The following is a 17,548-nucleotide window of genomic DNA, read 5'->3' as shown; positions in this document are numbered from 1 at the left end:
GTCTTGGATTGCATCGCGCAGCGTGTAATCCGACAGCCCCACCTGCAGAGCGCATCCACTCGGACAAGTCGGCGCCGCTGTTGCTGGCGCCGTGCCTCCATGTTTTTCTTCCTTTGTTTGTGATGTTTTCAATGCATCTAGCAAGCAGCGAACAGAGCGTCCATATTTCGGCGCGAGTGAGTGCCATCAGTGGACTGGAACAGAAGTGCGCGGTGTGTCGTCAACAAGGGCGGATGCTTGAGAACAAACAAATGTGCGAACAAGTGCGATGAAGAAAAGTTAAACTGTAACCCAGTTATTTGTTTCAGCACAACCTTAATACTACTCATACTGAGATTGTACGTGCAGTGTTTTATCTCCATTTTTTTTCTAATACTTCACTTCTAAGAGCAACAACGAAGCAGGAAGCGTCGATATGATTTGCCATCTGTGGGAACGTCCATGCATGTGCGGACCGACGTTTAATTTACCGCTCAATAACCCAGCTTTAATTTAGATCACCATTGTTAAATCGTTTAAGCGAAAGTATGTGCTGCGATGCTTCGTATTCGTATAGCTTAAATGGCCTAGTGTATTTTTAAAGTGTATTTCGATGGAAGCGCGCTCGCCATAGTCGATCTGAGTCACGTACGAGCCTTAATAGGCCGACGCTTATCGCTCATTTTCCTGCGGTAATCGTCTATTTGAAGCCACTGTTGTTAAAACTAATACACTCGGGGGCAAAGAAATTTGCTAAAACTTCTGGAATTCTCTTCACCCAGAGCAGCAGGAATCGCCAAGGCAGCAATGGAAGAACCTAGACCATTGTTGAATAGAATACAAAAAATAGCAACCATTGCCTATGCACGATATATGACATGTCGTTTTGATTCTTTCTAATCTCCCGGTCGGCGTGGAGCTTTTTATCCCCGCCGCCACCCTGACGGACCAGCAAACGGTGGTGAACTTATTGATATTTGACGCCGTTGACCGATCGTCGGTCTCATCCAAATTCGTCACAGTATACATGTGGATTGATTACAGTGCCAGCATAAGTCAATGAAGATCTAGTGTAAACGAACATGGTGTAATCTCAAGCAACATCAACAACAGCTAGGTGGCGATTAAAGCAAACAAGACGGAAACCAGCACCGCGGAACTATAACTATTTATACACAAGATTTCCGAAGCATTTAAAATTGCAAAGGTAACTTGACAACATTGATTATAACAGCACAGTTAACGACTCCAAGTATTAAATGAGCCTGCCAACCGCGAAAGCACGCTAATGCGGTTTTCCACGGAATATTTCCAGCCATATGCTAATTTGCATCTAATATTGACCAGTAGGTGAAATAGACAAGACAATGTTGACAAAATGTATGCCAATGCATCTGGCGGGACATGGTAACAAAACTGACAGTATTGTCCAGCATATGCCATATGTTAGCCAACGTCAGTGGGGTAATGGCTAACGCTGTTCGACATAGCCATCCTTATGAAATCGCTATGCCAATACCATTAATATGTAAGTTATGCCAGTGTATATCTGACATTGGCGGGCCATTGTAACAGAGCTTACATTATTGTCCAGCATATGTCGAATATTGGCCAACATCAGTGGACTGACGGCTAATGCTGCCCGTTATAGCCATCCTTATTTCATGGCAGCGCCAACACCGGTGATACGCCGGATATCCAGGCCCATCATTGCCATCCTCGTATAATGGTACCACCGATACTGTAAGGGCGTCGGATATGACGGGCCAATGTTGTTATCATTATAAATAGGTACGAACAATATTGGTTACCAATGGAATCCTCAGGGCCAGTGTTGGACGTGTTATAGAATGGCACAACCAATACCAGCCATAAGATGGCAGCGCTGGGCCTATATAGGGCTGATCTCTGCCAACTCACTGACAATATTGGCCCGGGCTCTTGTGCTGCCTGGGATAGTAGTACAAGACCTGGGGTCATTTTATGAATATGATGCTAAAACTGTTTTCAGCTGCAATGCAGCAGCTGTACGCAGGTTCAGCATCTACGATTGACTAGAACACAGACCAATATTGCAACTCGTCAGCCAAATATTTATATATATTTTATGTTTAACAGATTCACATTATGTGATCACGTGATTTTATGTTATATGTATGTTTAACAGATACACATGCTTTCAAGAAGCTGAACTCCATTCTGAAGAACTCTCGGTTTTTGATTGACACTCGACAACTGTTTTCCAAAGCCCAAACATTTTCCCTTGAATCTTTTCACAACGTTTTCATCAGGTTTGCTCCCAAATCAATTGCATACTCGGATGGTGGGATGCAAGTAAGGTTTATTGAATGAAAGAGAAGACTAACACATCATTTTTCAGTCCAGTGTGACTATGTAGTCCAACTTTTCTGCATGGCATGTGCAAATAATAAGTCCTTGCATGAAGCTTTTAATATATGTACATAATATTGTCATTATAAAAGGAACAGAGACCAAAGGAAATAGAACACAGTGCGAAAAAGAAAAACAGAGGTTCATATCAGTTGCTCCACTTCCTTTTGCTCCTTTTGATTCTTCAACTTGCTAAGCAGCCCATTGAAACTTGCAACTAAGCAGGTCGCTTTTAGTTCGGGCTATGGAATAGCCCTGGAGGGCTGAGAAATTGCTTTGTGACCGATTTCAGGCACCTCGAGAGTCTTTCTCATGGTGTAGTGCTGAGGTTTAAGAAAAAGAGTTCAAAGTTTTTTGTTTTGTTTTTTTAATGTAAGGAGTGGGAAGCTGCTGTGTTACTGGATGCATTTGGCGCCTTCTTTTTATGGAAGTTGGGCTTGACTTCAGTCTCCTTGCTGCAGTGCTTGATCTGGAGCTCTCATGTTATCAGGCCAGGTAGAGCGAGACCCTGCAACCATTGCATCACATTATTTTTTTTATATAAAGGCGCTGGATATAGAAGCTAAAACAGAAGCAATCTCTGCTGCAGTGATGTGAATATAATGCATAATGGTTTCTTATAGTAGCCTCTACTTGGCATAATTTTGCTAGTAGGCAACAAGAAACACATTTTTTCCAAAGGGTGAGAAATTCATTCATATTTACCTTCTTTTTAGGTCACATCTGGCTGTTATTCACTTCAATGAAAATTCTTCTAAGCTCCGGGCACAGAAAAAGAAAGGAGAGGACGGATGGAAAGTGAAAATGGCAAAATCAAGAAAATGACATTTCAGTGCAGCTGCAATGAAAATGGATCATACTTTTTCTATGTTAAAACTTTGTTCTACTTATATTATTACACAAGAAACTAAGTGAACTGTTGTAATCACGATGACTATTTCACGCAGCGTACGTCCAGAGGCTCCTCCAGGATGCGGAGAAACGGTCTCAGGGCTCTTCACACAGAGACACAGCTGCAAGCACAGCTTCAGAACCCCACCTTACGACTGACGCCTATGTAAGACCGTCATAAGAAGAACTAATTGCTGCACACAGGCACAGATTTGTGCTTCATCATGACTATTCAATTGCACAGCGGAACTGTCAGTATACCTAACCCAAATGCTCAAAAGACTGGCATCACATAGGCACAGCATTGGCCGCTGGAGCCAAAACAATTGTTTCAATATGTTTGCTGCGACTACCAATAACTGGAGCGCAGTTTCATGTGACCTTTTTTTGTCGTAGTGAGTGAAGTCTTGTACCCATGTCTCTGTGTTTCGCTTCTGGCTGCGGCCAAGCAAACGTGCACACAAAACATGTTGATGTTTGGTTATCGCGGCAACTCCACATGGCGTGCGACCGCTCGCAGGCCCTTCAAGTATTGCATCAAAGCTGCCGCTTGAAAAAAAAGTAGGAAAGACAGAGCAACTGTAGGTTTAGGGTGTGTGTAAAGCTAGACAGCGAATAATTATGCCGATCAGAGTTGTTCAGCTTCTTGAGGTCAAGCTGGAAGTAAATGGAATTAATTAAAGTGAGCCGACTTCACAAGTGACCATGTCACATCTCTCTTTTCACAGGCTCGCTGTTCCCCATCCGTTAAAGTCCACAGTTTACAAGACAACGGTGTAATTGCGCTGACTATTATTATGTGCGCGATATAATACTGTGTTCTTAGCGGTAATTTATACTGCTGAGCGACTAAGAAAGCACAACGCTTCGCTGCGGAGAGGAGTTTTTTTTTTTAATGACGTCAATTGTTTACTGCCTCAGGACATAATGGAATATGCTCTAGGACTTATCTAGAGAAATTCTGTAGGCCTTCTCTCGAAATAAAGTTGTTTTCTTTGTTTCTTCGGTGCCTCCTCATCACTGCACGTCATGTGAAACCTTGCAAGGGGCAGATACAGCATGCGAGTCCTAATACGTGTTTACCGCGGCGTCTTGTATCTCTCCGGCCTAACCGCTCAGTAGTTTGTGGTGAAACTGCACACGGAACTTTGATATTGCGGTAACTTTTATTTGCTCGCGGTAAGTTAGGTAAGCGTGCTTAATTCCTTGCTGCTGCGTACAACGCGAACCCGCAATCTGCGCCAGTATCAGGGGCCGAAAGCTGCCAACGCCGGCACATGATACCACGGGTTCGCGCATCGCGCACGGCCCAGCCAGGTAGGTACAGTTGTCTTAGCTAATTTACTATAAGACAAAAGTTCATGCGCTACAAACTTACTACGTGACAAAACAAATTTGATGCAATCAAATCAACAGTTGAAGCAGTAGGATTTTAAAAGCCACCATAGTATTGATACATCACAACAATGACTAACTCATTGCACCAGTGAAACCGTCGTTTATCTGTGCGCTATATTCAGGCTAGTAAACACATTACTTACCAGCGTATGTTGTCGTCTTGACTCGATTCGAGGTGCGTATTTTGGCTTGGTGGACACTGGAACGGAGCGGTTGCCTTCGAAATTTTGCTGCACTACGTACGGCGCGGTGCACTGGGGCACGGCATTTAAGGCACCGACCTAATGCTGGAGACCGGTAAGCCGATTTCGAAGTCCATTTCGCATAGGTGACACAAGAAACGAGAACACCCACAGGTGGAAAGCGTCCCGCAGGGAACTGAAACGAGGTCGCCGCGCGCAACCGCGCCGTGGTTACCGTGGTTACCGCGGTGCCCGCGTGACACCGGAAGTGCAAGGAAAAAACTTTCAAAAAATGTATATGTCTACAAAACATTCTAATTTTCGTTCCTGATAACTAAAAGTTAAGCGTATTACAATTATTTTGCCATGAGTGCTAGTTTTATGGATGTGTGACGTCGCAAAGAAGCAGACCAATAGTCATTCGAAAACGCGTGTATGCAGACGCGTTTCACAGAGGAAACGGGGGACCGCAAGAGTGGAAGAAAAGAGAGTGCCAACCTTCGAATAGGATTGCGGGATCTGTGCTGCGCGTAGACGTGTTTTATTACGTTCAGATGTGTATCGCAGCATAACCTAGTGACAGAGATAGTTTGTGAGCAATGCTCCGGAGGTGTTTGTGGGCCCCTTTAACACTATGATCAGCTACATAAGCATGCAAAAGGGTAGACGAGGAGTGAAATATCTAGAGATAGAACAGCAGTTGAAAGATGCCAAAATAGGTGTGTACGCTCTACGTGAGAGTCATCTCAGGGATCTAGAAGATCCGCCATTTATAGAAGGCTACTTCTGGGAAGGGTGCAACAGAACGAGAACTAAAAAAAACAGTAGGAGGGGTAGATACGTGGATACACCAAGGAACAAACTGGCAAAAAATAAAATCATTTGCAAAGAACATATATGGGTATCAGGAACAATTGCCGGCATAAGGACATGGCTAGGGGTAGTTTCTTTAGCAACAAGACACCAACGCATGCAGTAAAACTAGGATCTCGTTGAATGTCTTAATGACAATATAAGCAGTTCAGAGATGAGGTCGATACCATTTTTTAAGGCACATGAACGGCCACGTCAACGATGAGATGGATACACGGGCTGTATGTGAGCCTAGTGCTAGATTTCTGTGAGCGACACAACCAAATTATTTAAATAGAGAAACAAAATGGGAGGGAAAAATTACGAGGGCAGTCAGAAACCGGCAGACGACCTTTGATTACTGTCTCAATGTCGAAGGGAAGTTATACAAAGTTCGCAAAAATGGAAATAGGCGAAGGGGAGTGTAGTCTGGGAAGGGATCATAAACATATTAGTCTGCAGATGGGGCCCCTGATGAAAACAGAAATCTAACTTAAACAAAAAGTAAACCAGGATTTAAACGACGATCAAATACTGCAGACAGTAGCAGACAGAGGAAGCATTAGAGAAAAGCCCCATGGAAAACCGGGATTATGAGGAGATAGAATTATTCACAAGGAGAAAATTTATGAAGGTTAAAGTAGCAAACCGCTGATATCTAAAGAGGAAGCTACAGAGCTGGGGGAATAAGGAAATCAGGGAAACCATTGAACAACGACGGGCAGCTTTAAGGGAATACTAAGAGGCAAAGAAAGCCCACGTATCTCAGGAGGAAATAAACCAAAAATGGGAATCATATCGAACAAGGAAATTTGATGCCCAGGCCCTCGTTGAAAGTAAAATAAAGCAGTCCACCGATCACTGGATGGCTGAAATGCACGATGCCACTAGAGGCGGACTAAGAAAATTCTTGAACCATATGAGCTGGCTAGGTAAAAAGAAACAAAGAAAGCAGGGCTGGATTCAAATAACTAGTGAAACTGTTTAAAAGGAGACAAGTGAACTACATTACATCAGTTATAACCGAGTTATTTGTTATCTACGAAATGATAATAACCGGAAGTCAGGAAGCAACACTAGATAGCCAAATACAAAGCAGCTTAGAACCTACCAATCAAGACTGGGAAAAGGCAGACAAAATATTCCTAAAAGTACATATAGAGGAATAGATGAAATTCCGATCAAGCTGTTTAATGAATTTGGCCCAAGAAGTAACAACACTTTGTTAAAATCTGTGGAAACAGTTATGACGAATAAGCAAATTCTGGACAGCTGGTGGCATAGTAAACTATTTGACTTGTAGAGGGAAAAAAGTTAGGATACACATGAAACATCTTTTATATGCATGTTGGCCACACAGGCGGTGAAAGTAAAGATGCAAGCATGGGTAGAAAGTAAAAAGATACTCGGATAACTTCACAATGGCTTTAGAGATGGCAGGAGTTTAGATGATAGCCTGTTCGTGCTTACCAAATGCATTCAAATATATATGATGGGAAATAGACCTTTGTATTTGGCCTTCCTGGACATAAAGGGGGCGTAAGATAACGTAAACAGGAAACTCCTGTGAAGCATATCAAAAGACGGCGTCGGTCATGAGATAACATATTTCCTAAAAGCAGTATACCGGAATGACAAAGTAGAAATTACATAGGAAGGGATAAAAGTAAGGAAGCAGTCAAGGTATGTAAATAATTAGGAAGGTTGTCCTCTATCACCTTTGCTGTTCATGGTTTGTATGATAAATATGTAACAGAGGATACAAGTAAACTAGGTTTTAACCTGGCATATATATTAGGAGGAAAGGTGGTAGAGCAGCGCCTCCTCGGTATAATAATTGCAGACAATGTTCTGCTTTTAGCGAATAGCCAGGAAGTTTTGCAAACTCTAGGTAAATATTGCGGAGACAAAGGGACTATAGGCTTCAGGTTAGGCGCAGTTAAATCGGGTCTGATTATTTTCAACGGTTCAACTGATCAGGGTCTTAAAATACAAGGCCATGCAGTACCCACAGCGCCAGGATATAAATATCTCGTGGTATGGGTAAACGAAGGATTGGCATATAATAAAAAGCATGAGCAATCACCTTGGTCAATAGGGTGAAAAAAAGCCGGAATAATGAAAGTTAGGGCATTGTGGGGACGCAACAGGTCACAGGTGTTGAGAAGTGGTTTGAAAGGAATTATGGTGCCCAGGATAACTTTCGGAAATGTGGTTTTTTGCCTAAACGCAGAGATAGAGTCGACATTAGAAATTAATCACAGAGCCGTCGGAGGATTAGCACGGGGTATCCACAGCAAAACCACAAATGAGGCGGTACAGGAAGATATGGGCTGGGCATCTTTTGGAATACGGGAAGATAAGTGTAATATAGTACTAAAGGCATGGCTACGGAAATTGGACAGTAACAGGTGGGCAGCTAAAACTTTAAATACCTATACCTAAAAAGCGTTGACTCACTATTGACTCACGCATTGACTCACTAGGAATTTATCCAGCAAGTATGCTGGTCACAAGGGCGAAAAAATACTGAACTCTAAGCAACATACATACATACATACATACATACATACATACATACATACATACATACATACATACATACATACATACATACATACATACATACATACATACATACATACATACATACATACATACATACATACATACATACATACATACATACATACATACATACATACATACCTACATACATACCCAGACAGCACACCAACATCGTACCAACCCCGACCCAACATGGACAAAAATAGGTACCAACATTGACGTAACCCAGGTTTTAGAGAAACTGCTACATTTTTATATATTGGTCCTGCTTATATGCCAACAAAGGCGATAAGCTGGTCATGCCGCTAGCGTCACATATTAGTATTCATTGGCGTGCCTCTAGTATTCATTGGCACACATGGCATTGGCAATGTTAAGCCACCTTTAGTCATTCAGTTATTTCACAATTGCCTTTTACTTACTGCTGCTATTTGCTTATTTGCCAGTGTGACAATGGTGGTGTTCTTATGGAGTCATTTCCCAATACCATCTTGCATGTCACTTCCCTAAGGAGCCATAAAAACCATGGAAATAAATGAGGCAAGCAAAACATTTTCCGAAAAGATTTTATTGAGAGCTTATGTACATGTACATGCCACAAGGACATCAGAGGGCCAAAGTGCAGTGCAGGAGGCATTGGGTACAGGGTTAATATAGGAGGGGCTAGTAGGTGGAATGGGGAACAACGAACTAAGCACCACATGGCAATGTAGTACCGGGAGAGGTGATGGGGTGCAATGTGTGCATTTGGTCATGATGAAGGGGCTGGGCATGAAGAGCAGGGTTGATGCACTATAGCCTTGTAGTGCGAGTGGTGTTGTAGGTATAGGAGGCTTAGTATGGGTGCATTCCAGGGTAGGGACCATCATGGATGAAAAATGGCAGTGGACTGTGTTTAGCATGGTAGTTGGCAGGGAAGGGTCGATGGATCAAGTCATGAGGTTGAGGGGCCGGGGGAAGCTCATTGCCCAGGCAGTTAGCTAGACACTCTGCAGGAAACAGAATTCAGGAAGACTTTGTGTAGGAAATTACCCTGTGGGGCTTACAAATGACATCTGCACATAAAACAAGCACATATCACCATGATCCAATTCAGCTTCTCAACACTTATACAAACGCACATTGGAAGTCTGGGTGCCCTATACGATTGAGTACAAAATACAGTAGAACCCCACTATAGTAAACACGGATATTGTCACTTAGTGGTGACGAGGGCGACGACACAAATGAAGGGTCGATGATTGCACTAAAGAAACTTTATTTGGGCTGACTTGCGCCCGCAAAAGAACTAAGCAACTCGGCGGCGGCGATAGAAACAAACGTGCTCGTCGATCGTCGAACAAAGAATGCCCGTCACACTCGGCAACGCTCAATTTAAAGGCTGCACAGAACAATCTAGATAACGTCGCAAACAGCTACCAGCACGGGCTGGAACATTGTGGAAAGACACCCGAGTGGCCGGAACCTTCAAGACAGATCTCGGTGCATCTTTCACTACAACAAAACTGATAAAGGTGTGACTTGCGACATCAAGCATTAACAAACAAAGATTACGGAACTGATACGCGGTCCAGAATCAGAGTGATAAGCCTGTATGCCGGCGGCTGTTAAAAAAACAACAAATACTGTTTGAAGGTTTCGCGGCATTACTCCCCCCTTAAAAAAAACATCGCCTCGATGTTCCAAAACAAAGAAACTTAAACATAAACACTGCAAAGTTTAAACACCACAGATTCTTTAACGCGCGTAATATGGCTTCAGTCGTACAACATGTAAAATTTCTGGGCGTGCGCGTCGCCGTTGTGATGCTGACGTTCCGTCGGGAATGACTTCATAGTCCAGTCGTCCGACGCGGCGAAGGATTTTGTATGGCCCAAAATATCGACGCAACAACTTTTCACTTAATCCGCGACGGCGAATCGGTGTCCAAACCCACACTTGGTCTCCTGGATTGTACTCTGCATGGCGTCGTCGTAAATTGTATCGTCGACTGTCGGTGCACTGTTGGTCTTTAATACGCAGCCGTGCGAGTCGTCGGGCTTCCTCTGCACGCTGCAGGTAGGCGGCGACGTCAAGGTTGTCTCCGCTGGTTACGTGCGGCAGCATTGCGTCGAGCGTCGTCGTGGGCTCCCTGCCGTACACAAGCTTAAACGGGGTCGCTCTGGTCGTCTCCTGGACTGCCGTGTTATACGCGAAGATCACGAACGGCAATATGGTGTCCCAGGTCTTGTGTTCAGCGTCGACGTACATAGCGATGATGTCTGCGATCGTTTTGTTCAGGCGCTCCGTGAGGCCATTGGTCTGGGGATGGTACGCAGTTGTTCGTCGATGGCTTGTGTGACTGTATTCCAGGATGGCTTGCGTCAACTCTGCCGTAAACGCCGTTCCCCTGTCCGTGATGAGCACTTCTGGGGCGCCGTGTCGCAAGAGAATTTGTTCGACAAAAAATTTGGCGACTTCTGCCGCGGTACCATTTGGTAGTGCTCTTGCTTCGGCGTAACGGGTAAGGTAGTCAGTGGCCACGATGATCCACTTGTTACCCATAGACGAAGATGGAAAGGGGCCGAGGAGATCCATCCCAATTTGCTGAAAGGGCAGGATTGGGGGCGGAATCGGGTTTAGTAGTCCTGCTGGTCTGATCGGTGGCGTCTTGCGTCGTTGGCACTCACGACACGTCTTCACGTAGTGGGCAACTTCGGCAGGCAGTCGCGGCCAGTAATACTTCTCTTGGATTCGACGCAACGTGCGCGCAAATCCGAGGTGGCCTGCTGTGGGCTCATCGTGCAACGCCTGCAGAATTTCTTGCCGAAGGGTTTTAGGCACTACGAGAAGCTGCGCGGTCTTGTTCGGTGCGAAGTTCTTCTTCACGAGGAGGCCATTGCTTAACGTGAAGGATGATAAATGTCGCCTGAACACACCAGGAGGGGAAGCGGTCTTTCCTTCCAAGTAATCGGATAGCGCTTTCAGCTCAGGGTCTGATCGCTGTTGTTCTGCGAAACTGCTGGCGCTTACCGGTCCCAAAAAGGCGTCGTCGTCATCGTCCTTCGGGGGAGCATCGACGGGAGCGCGGGATAAGCAGTCTGCGTCGGAATGCTTTCGGCCCGACTTATAGACTACAGTCATGTCAAATTCTTGAAGTCGTAGGCTCCATCTGGCAAGGCGGCCGGAAGGATCTTTCAAATTAGCCAGCCAGCAGAGCGCGTGATGGTCGCTTACCACCTTGAATGGTCGGCCGTATAGGTATGGACGAAACTTAGAAGTGGCCCAGATGATTGCAAGGCACTCCTTCTCGATCGTCGAGTAATTGACTTCGGCTTTTGTGAGTGACCTGCTAGCGTAGGCGATTACTTTCTCCTGTCCGGGGGTGTAGCTCAGATGGTAGAGCTCTCGCTTGGCATGCGAGAGGTACTGGGATCGATACCCAGCACCTCCACCAGATGTCACGTAGTGGTGACAAGGGCGACGACACAAATGAAGGGTCGATGATTGCACTAAAGAAACTCTTTATTTGGGCTGACTTGCGCCCGCAAAAGAACTAAGCAACTCGGCGGCGGCGATAGAAACAAACGTGCTCGTCGATCGTCGAACAAAGAATGCCCGTCACACTCGGCAACGCTCAATTTAAAGGCTGCACAGAACAATCTAGGTAACGTCGCAAACAGCTACCAGCACGGGCTGGAACATTGTGGAAAGGCACCCGAGTGGCCGGAACCTTCGAGACAGATCACGGTGCATCTTTCGCTACAACAAAACTGATAAAGGTGTGACTTGCGACATCGAGCATTAACAAACAAAGATTACGGAACTGATACGCGGTCCAGAATCAGAGTGATAAGCCTGTATGCCGGCGGCTGTTAAAAAAACAACAAATACTGTTTGAAGGTTTCGCGGCAATATAGTAAAAAGTGATATAATAAATTCAAATTGTAGTCCCAGTTCAACTTCCATAGAGAACTGTACATTTTTGCCATTTTTAGTAAAGACATTTTTGACAAAAATCGGTCAAAGTGCTTCTGGCCGCGGCGACCACTCCCACGATATTATATCACTCCCGCGCAATAACTAGAATCGCGAGGCCAAATCTTTTTGTATTCGAAAACACAAAAATAACCCCGAGTGTTTGTTTAGGTTGCTTTACCATTATGCTCAACAGCGGTGAGGAGAAGCCTAATTGACAAAAACCTTGGAGCCGTGAGGAAAAGCATGCAGCGCGTAGGAAAAAAAAGTAACGCTGTCTATAAACCTAGCAAGGAGGTGGCGTGGCCCATTCAGAAAGTAAAGGAGAGTAAAAGCGCAGCAAGAAATTGGGAAGGGGAAGAAATGGATGAATATTCACTGCAATCTGCAGAACAAAGCATGAGGCAGCGGAGGCAGAATGTGGAGGTGCAGCGAGTACGGTCTTACGTCACTTGAGTGCCACACGCATTTATCATTTATTGCCTTTTAAAAGACAGAAAGAGCAAAAAGGGACACCATGTTAATGCAAGGCTTTCGTTTTCACAAGAAATCTAACTTGGTTGCATTCTTAAATACGTTGTCCTTTTGCTTAAGAGGTACTTTCACAATATGTAAAGAAATTTTATAATGAAAAAATTGCACAGAGATGATAAAAGCGAGATGGCAAGTATTTCAGTTTGTTTTTTCCTGAAGCAACAAGACGCGTTCAGTAAGTGCCTATTTAACAACTAGGCAGCATTTTCGGGACCATGTCATCACCGACCATTGATATAGGAAAGACTCTGATATAGTAAATATTTTTGCTGGCCCCAGTGGCTTTACTATAAAGGGGATCACTGTATATATTGAAAGCCTATTGCCAAACATTCTTCTTTTAGAGTGTTTTGCGACAAGTCTCTGGGCCTGCAAGGACAGGCAGCGTCTGATACGCAGGGATGATGAAAATACATGCAAAATAATATGCATCCCACATACAAAAGAAAGATATTTGGAATAAAAAACCTGTGTTCGGCAAACTAATTACTTCCGGTAGATGCTTAGTGTTGTTAAAAAAAAAACAGTTCCTGAAAATATGACGGTTCAGGCTACAGAACTTGTCAATTTTTAAAAATCCTTAAAACATCCTGCAATAAACAAAATGAATTACTAAGTATGCAATACCGGATGATATAAAGAACACATTAAAGAATGTTTTTCTGCAGTACACCAGTTACAGGCACACATACTTTACTGCGGCCAGAATAACAAAAATACCGCCCTGTCAGAATCAAACTATCTTCAATCTGCGCGTTTCAATCAGCTAATTGTGAGATATGCGTACATCGCAGATATTTTCAAGGCTGTGTATGTATATTTTATTCTCAATACCAGTGATCAATCAAACACACCTGTTTGGTTTACAAGAACCATATCATTTCAAGTTCCATCTTTTCAGTTTTCACAGCTTTTATTGCATGCTGCATTCTACTACAAACTATTTCTTTACTTGTAATGTATCAAGCACTAGTTTTAATACAGTGATGCATGTTCAGCTCAATATATTACTGTCAGCCTGCAATCAGCAAATTAGCAAGTACTAGAAATTTACTTTGCATGGGCAGGAAAATATTATATAACATCTGAGTACAATAATATCATATTTCCTTATTGGCTAGCAGCCCACCAGGTATATATTTTCCCTCATCACAACTAATTATATGGCCATACTATCGGCGACCTTTCACGTCAAAGATAATTTTCAATTTGGCATACATGGGTAATTCTATATCCAGGTACGAGGTGTGGTTATTGGGCATCTTTGATTTCTTCAAACCAATTCATTGCAGTTGTTGGTATAGAGAACAGTAATCTGCCTGAATATCTGAAGGGAAATATTGTTTTCGTTGCTAAGCACATACTAATATACAATGCTTGATATGACTATGGGATCACAAAAAGATACATCTAGAAGGAGAGCGATTTTTCATTTTCACCCAATTAGAAGCTCTTTGAAACACCAGTTTAATCCTGAGCTGAAAAGTTTGCACACTTAACATAATGCAAAAGCTATAAAATGCTACTATTTTCTGAATTTATTTCAAAATAAAACTTCTAAACAGCCTCACAACTTATATTTATTCTTTTCAAAATTTAACAATATTTTATACTGAAATTAAAAATAAGACTGTGTTTGGAGAAAAAGTATTGTTTGCAGAACAAAAAAGCACATATAAAACAAGCACCAGTACCACTCAAATTTAATGTTCAATGCATGAACTCAGAGTTCACCTAAAATTACACCTACAATAGCCCTGTATACATGGACACGACAGCACCAGATCTAATCAGCGTTCAGTAAGCGAGGTCACCATTACTCGACCCGGTTGGTGTCTAAATGAACACGCTTTCTAGTCAGTAAGTATCGCAGCGTAGCGTAGCGTAGCGCCGAGATTCAAAGTTACTGTGCAAGTTCCTCACTCGTATTTGATCTCATTGCCTTTTGCTATCGAGAGTTTCAATTATTTTTATCATTGATGAGCGCTAAAGAGCTTTCAATTTCTGTGACGCTCCTCGCCGCTCCAGAGCCTTTTTCATATCCCAGAGTTCCCCATAACTGGACTCCATGACTCGGCAGCATCTACATGCCTTTAGATCAGCGGTTTAAGGGAGTTAACCTACCCCCTGCAAGCGAGTTAATGCGACCCGCTCCGCTGCCAATTTTACTCGCCCGACTGTGTGTACTATAATCCCAAAGCTGATTTTCACACGACCGGCGTACTCGACCCAATCCTGTCGAGTTCAGAATGCAGGGGTGGAAAGCACGTTTAACAAGTTACAATGCTGCTACGAATGCAATCTATTTTCTTCTGGCTAATCCAGCTTTAAAAAAAATATATATATTGTCTGACAAAGGAGAATACTTGGAGTTAAGCAACTAAGCAACACAAGATCGATATGCGTGCTCCAACGCATGACTCCTCAATGCACTTGCAGTTGCAATTTGCTTGGTCATGAGGCAGTTCACTAAAATATCTTACCGGATATGACAGTCTAAAATAAAGGGGGGGATCATTTCTGCTTTTATTAATACATACAAAAGCCTTCTGGCATGGTTTTTGTTGCTGGCGAAGCTTTCAGAGATTGCGAGAGTTCGGCTTTTTAATCGATATTTATTGCCTGAGGGCATCAATAGGGTTTGAGATGAAGGATGAATAAATGATAATGAATGGAAAAAGGTTGGCTGATTTTATGAAATTCAGACGTGAGCGATGATGAGGTCCCTTCGACCAAGTGACATATGAGGCAGGATTGGTTGCTGAAAGGCCAGCTATGCTCAGGTGCCGGATTAGTGTTGGTTTGAGTGCTCGGCAGTGCCATAGTAAGTGGGAGATGTCGGCATCAACTTCTTCGTTTTTACAGATCGTGCACCCTTGGCTGGGATATATTGTTGGAAGTATGACCACGTCCTAGTGACAGCTGGCGTAAGGGCAATACCGACTCGGATCCTCCTAAGCGTAACCTCCTCTACACGGGTGAGACCGCGGGAAAAGGATATCGCACACGGAGGGATAAGTGGACGTGTGCAGCGCCGGAGGTGTTCCTTTCTTGACAAAAGGAGGATTTCGTCGTCCACTTCGAGTAGCCGTGGGATTGATTCGTCTTGGTTCACGAGGCGGGTTGCTAAATCAGCTTTACCTTGGGAAGGCAGCAGATCCCGTGGGACCCACTCAATGCGTACTAAGTGAAGGATGCGCGTCGCAAGCTGGTGGATGTCTTGGCAAATTTTAGGGCCGCGGCTGACACGTCGGAGCAGACTTACTGCTTGAAGTGCGTCAGTGCGGATGACAACGTGGGCTGTAGGGAGCATGGCTGTGGAAGCAACGGAGCAGAATGCCTCCTGAACTGCCACGAGCTCAGCGCAGAAACATGTAAGGGGTTCCGAAAGCTGAAACGTAGTGGTCTGATTCAGGCTAGGTCTCCGTGGACAGTAGATTGCTGTTTTGGCGTCACAGCCTTGCAGGCTTCCATCCACGTACACGTTTATGGAATATTGAGGCAGGTGAGTATCTTGCTCTTCAAATTTCTGGCGAAGCAACGATGCCAAGTTGGCAGACGTTGGTCTGTGGATATAAGTTGGGTTGTTGTCTCCTAACTGTATAAATTTCCAGGGAGGGAGAACTGGGCGCAGGTGGCTGAAGAATAATGTGTGACGTTGGATGCGTCCTCAGTGCTTGTGTGGAATGTGATAAAGTGGCCTTGAGTCTGCTGGCATCACGGCGCTGCTGCACCAGTTCATCGATGGTGTTGAGCTGCGCATTCTCCTGTAACGCTATGACCGGTGTGAGTCGTAGAAGGCATGTTATGGTCCTCATAGGTTCTCAATTTATGGCTTCAAGGCTCCGCAAAGTTTTATTCGTCTTATTTCATTTGGCCGTAGCAAGTGGATGCAGAAAAAGAAATATTAGTAGGGAGGGGTGAGAACATCCCGAGTTGAACCTACTGGATCAGTGATGCACACTGCGTATCTTAAATGGCGTTACTGGTCACATCAAAGAAAGAAAATCGTCACCTTGAGTATGACAAATTTGATGACCATGAGGTGGGATGGCTGTGGGCAGGTAGTTGGAAATGGGCAGTCTCCCTGAGAGGTGGGCGGCAAGATCACTGCCACCAAGTATGGTGAAAGCCCTTGCAAGCATTCAGGCAAAGCGGCACATATATAATAGCAATAAAATTACAAGCAATGCACCCCTCAATGAGCAGCTGCTAATAATTTCCTTTTGAATTGCAGCTCACCCCTCCTGCACTGTAAGCAAGCCTCCTCAAGTTTTCCGAACTCAGAAGCATATGCAAAAATAAACAGAATGTTAACTAAAAATTAACAAAATTTCAATGAGTACTTCATGACAATCTTCGTTCTGTAAATGCCTTACTGCAGGGTGACAGAATAAGTTCATTGCAGCTGCGATTAATGTGAGTTGGGAGCTAATGGCGAATCTCAATGGCTTGTGGAGACAACTATTCATAATTGCCGCTTTGAGCAAAGTAAATAGCCTGGTTTTGGTCAAAGTAATATTACATCTATGTGGCTGTAGCCGGAGCAAGCAACCAGCAATGCACAAGCAATCAGTAACCGCATATCTGTATGATGAAATACATATAGTGCAGGCAGCAGTAATGAAGGGAGAGTGGTAGGCAAATAACCTGTGCAATACTGAATGGCTTTCTTCTCTGCAACCGGAATACATGCTTCCTGTGAATTCTCGTGAAGCAAACACAATCAAGTACGCTAAATATATCATCGCTTAAAGCGCCTGCACCTCCCAAGTCGAGTGTTACGCAAATGACAA

General features: G+C 43.9%; 1 non-coding gene across 1 annotated transcript; it reads left to right on the top strand.

Moving 5' to 3' along the window:
- Positions 1 to 11,621: 11,621 nt before the first annotated feature.
- On the top strand, positions 11,622 to 11,694 carry TRNAA-GGC (transfer RNA alanine (anticodon GGC)). Its single transcript has one exon. It is a non-coding gene; the product is annotated as a tRNA-Ala (tRNA).
- The last annotated feature ends 5,854 nt before the right edge of the window (positions 11,695 to 17,548 follow it).

The sequence above is a fragment of the Amblyomma maculatum genome, chromosome 1 (genome assembly GCF_055883805.1).
Source record: "Amblyomma maculatum isolate TAMU_Amacu chromosome 1, ASM5588380v1, whole genome shotgun sequence".
In the NCBI taxonomy this organism is placed as follows: domain Eukaryota; kingdom Metazoa; phylum Arthropoda; class Arachnida; order Ixodida; family Ixodidae; genus Amblyomma; species Amblyomma maculatum.
This window is presented reverse-complemented; position numbering and strand designations above follow the sequence as displayed.